This window comes from Pseudorasbora parva, chromosome 6 (genome assembly GCF_024679245.1).
Source record: "Pseudorasbora parva isolate DD20220531a chromosome 6, ASM2467924v1, whole genome shotgun sequence".
In the NCBI taxonomy this organism is placed as follows: domain Eukaryota; kingdom Metazoa; phylum Chordata; class Actinopteri; order Cypriniformes; family Gobionidae; genus Pseudorasbora; species Pseudorasbora parva.
In genome coordinates this window covers 18277032-18281097 of record NC_090177.1, presented here as the reverse complement: position 1 = coordinate 18281097, position 4066 = coordinate 18277032, and the positions used below count along the sequence as shown (strand labels likewise).

The 4066-nt window shown below is 37.6% G+C and overlaps 1 long non-coding RNA gene across 1 annotated transcript; it reads left to right on the top strand.

Moving 5' to 3' along the window:
• The first annotated feature begins 1511 nt into the window (after window positions 1-1511).
• On the top strand, window positions 1512-2335 carry LOC137079269 (uncharacterized). Its single transcript, XR_010905441.1, has 3 exons — window positions 1512-1637; window positions 2022-2122; window positions 2207-2335. It is a non-coding gene; the product is annotated as an uncharacterized lncRNA (long non-coding RNA).
• Window positions 2336-4066: the final 1731 nt, after the last annotated feature.

Genomic DNA, 4066 nt, shown 5'->3' with positions numbered 1-4066 from the left:
ACCTGAATGACAAAAATAAAACTGGTAACTGAAGTTAAATAGAAAGCATGTAATTAAAGGCGGCATAATGATTATTATGTAAAAACAGTCAAGTTTTCCTGTTAATTACTGAAGAAAAGAACTTAAGCAGCAGATGGTCAGATATAATGTTCTCTTTGTGATCCGACACAAATGAATGGAGACGTCTCTGGTTGAGTGAGATGAGACGCACCCAACATTAATCAGTATAGGTTAAATTCTGGCTACTCATTTAAACAGAGAGCAGTATGAGGACAGGAGCTTCTGAGCGAAAAAACAGTGGCTCTCCACCTACATATGATTCATTAATATCAGCCAAATCTGTAAAGTATATGGCTGGGAACAATGAAGAGGCGTGCAGGAAGAGGATGGAGTGAAAGAAGCAATGTTTAACTCATCACAGAAAGCTTTAGATGTGATTTACATGTGTTGGGAGTAATGCATTACAATAAATGTGCATTAATAAGATTACCTTTTCAAGGAACTAGTAAAGTACACATCACTTTTTTTTTTACAACAAAATATCCGTACTAAAAAAACAAGCAAGCAAACCCAGCCCAGATGAGAAAAAGTAGTGTAGCACATTACTTTCCATAAAAAGTAACTAAGTAACACAATTTGTGTGTTGTTGTTGTTTTTTTTTTTTTTTTAAGAGAGAGAGAGAGAGAGAGAGAGAGAGAGAGAGAGAGAGAGAGAGAGAGAGAGAGAGAGAGAGAGAGAGAGAGAGAGAGAGAATGCAATATTGTAATGCATTACTTTTAAAACAAACTTTCCCCAACACTGACTGTGAGCATTATATTGTTTGAATATTATCACTGGATAGTGTTAACATATGAGCCGGAATCTGGAGTAGTCTGAGCATGTCAGCATTTTCAGATTGGTTTAAAGTGTCTTTGAATTAAGTGGTGCAATTATAGCCAGAAGGAGCTCTTTCAGCTAACACATTCCTGTTCATAAGGCATGCTTATTAAATAAGCTCAGTCAGTGGACAGATATTCACCCTGACCCAGCTCTTAAATGACATTTTGCACTGGCCTAAGCCTAAGTTTTCATGATAATGTTTTTCAATAGATAAACACTTTTATTTAAACCTCTGGCGATTGCAACTTAGTTTCAACTGCATACGATTTATTAAATTATGCCATTTATTTACCTTTATGATGGGGTTACTGGAGGAATAAGTAGGCTACTATGGTATATTCAATGGTCATGTTTGGGTGACCTATCCCTATTTTTGAAATATTTGAACTATCCCTTTAAGTAGATTTTTACAAATGTTTGTATCTTTACAGATTTACTTTTACATTCTCAGCATATCATATCTTACTTTTTACTTCAAAACATTTAATATAATCGCGCAGTTCATCGTTATTGGGAAGTGAAGATATCGAGACATGGTAGTGAACAAATTGTTCTTTTGAATCGATACTTTTCAATGAACCGGTTCACTATTCACAAATAGCATTGATGATTCACTTGATTCAAGGATCCGACTCAAAACGAGCCACGAACCGGAAGTAATATGGTCCTCGATTAATACCTCGAGTACATATACTTTTTAAACTCTCATTTGTGAATGGACATAATAATGGACTATAAAGCAAAGAATAAAATAAAAGGTAAGCATAGTTAAATACATTTAAATGTAAGCTAGCGAATTAGTTTTTACTTATAAAGTTATAGAACATAAATTTACCATACCTTTGGATTTTATCATGATGCTTGCCTATTTGTTTACTAGTACATCCAACACTGCTTATGGGTTTCCTTTTGTCAGTTTCTCAGATAACTTCTCCTAAGTTATTTAAAACGTTCAAAGATGCATGGTTATAGACAGTATTGTGCACTCATATCTCACCAGACAGTATCAGGACAGCTTTTCAAATCATCCAAAAGACTGGGCCCCATTCCGAGCATACAGCATTCAAACCAAGCCATCTTTCAAAACAGACATAAATATTCAAGAAAAGACAAGTTATGTTTTAGGGGTTCATATTTTACAGATCTGAGATGCACGTACAGTTTCAGGCAGAGGGAAAGGGGCCGAGGGGTAAAACATTTTGCGTCTAATGGATCTGGGATGGGAACACATTCATCTAGTCAGGTGATGGAGCTGTGTATCAGTGTCATGCTCTGAAAATGGTTATCCAATTTAGGATGATGCATACCCATTTAAATTCCTCAACAGCTGGCGCTTCATTCCCACAGCCAGCCTCCTCTAAATCACAGGATTTGACCATCTGTGGAAGATGGCTAGAGAAGTACACTGAACAGATGTTGGTTATTATATGGGGAATCCATGTAATCAGAATGGGGAAACAGACCACAATCTGCAGTTAGCAGCAGCCTGTATACTGTACCAAAATACAATAGTTAGTGCATGTACTCAAGGACAAATTCACTGTAATGGCAGATCACAAATGTCTATTTTTACTCTGAAACAAGATTCCCAATCTTAGTTTTCCCCTCTATTAAACTTCAATTTTATGTTTGTCAACCTATTCTGTCACAAGTCTTGCTGTGTGTATTGGTGAATTCTGATGCAGGGCACCCCCTTCAGGGTGCAATGTTTGAGCCATCGGGTTCACATGCTCCTCCAGAACGGTTCAGCAGTCTTTGGCATTGACACATCAAGCACAGTAGGGAATGCCATGATATTGCAGCTTAAACCACCCACCACTGATCCACCACCATGCTTCACTCTGGGCACACAACAGTTCGGGTTTTACACCTCCTTTGGGGATTCTATACACTGTAACTCTCCTGGACGGGGGAAAGACAGTGAATATGGACTCCTCAGAGAACAATACATGCTTGATGATTTTTGAATACAATCCGGGTTAGTAGCTGAACTGGACATCCCTTTCAGACAGCTTCCTCTTGCGTCAACAGTAACTCCTGTTGGATGTGGTTCGTCCTATGTGCTGGCATTACCCTGGATACCTCAATATAGCTGTCCTGCTCACAATTTTTTTTTGTCTTCTTTTGAACTAAGGCCGAAATCGAAATGGCCCCCTAAACCTTTAATCACCATCCCTACTTTAGTCCTCTAATACAGTTCACTTGAAGGAGTGAATGAAAGCGAGTGTGTGAAGTCGGACAGCCGTAGAGCATACATCAGCTGTACATGCCTTATTCCCGTGCAATGTGGGATTGAATTAGTGCACTCAGTAATCAAATAAATAATTGCAATTTTTTGTATTACAATAGTTAATATTAACTTTTATTTACTGGACATTATGCACCACAGGTTTAATTCAGCAGATCTATTTGTGTTTTATTTCAAGTTACAATCAAATTGCATAACAATCTGCATGTGTATTTACACATGTTTTTGTTGCTTATCCGTAAACTGTTGTCCTTGCTTATGTCTGTCTTGTACTGTTATCAGATCCCAAAGCAGATTCCAGAGACTTTCATTAAAGGGGTACTTCAGCGCTGGGGAGATGAATCTGTATTTAAACTGGGTCATTAATGTAGTAGAAATGTGAAATTATTTTTTTAATTTGGTGCTTTCTAGACTGAGAAAAGACAGAAAATGTATTTTTGTCTCATGGGGATGAAAGACAACAATTCCCAGAATGCTTTGCTGCCCTATGAGGCCACTCCCAAAGCCACCGCTACTGGATCACTGTCACTTTCCCACCATGACCGTGTTCATTTTCATAAAATCAGTTCAGTTAGAGAACAGACACTACAATTAAAAACGATCATTTAAATATACCCCAGGGTTTCTACTGATACAAAGCCATATGCTAATCGCTGAAGTAACCCTTTAAAGTAGAGCAAAATATGCCCTTATTATGAGATCTTCCTCCAGCTTAGTTCTTATCTCGCAGACAGAAGGGTCGAAACACGCCTCAGTTTTTCATACCTCATGATTTCTGAATAAATCACACTGGAAGCAAAAACAATCAACACAACAGACAGTTTTCAACTTCTTTAATGGTTCAGTTGGTATAGATTTTGGACGCATTTAAGTCAAGGGACGAGGTCGATGGCCATACGGCAAAAAAAAACAAAAAAAAAAAAAACCCATTCAATTAAA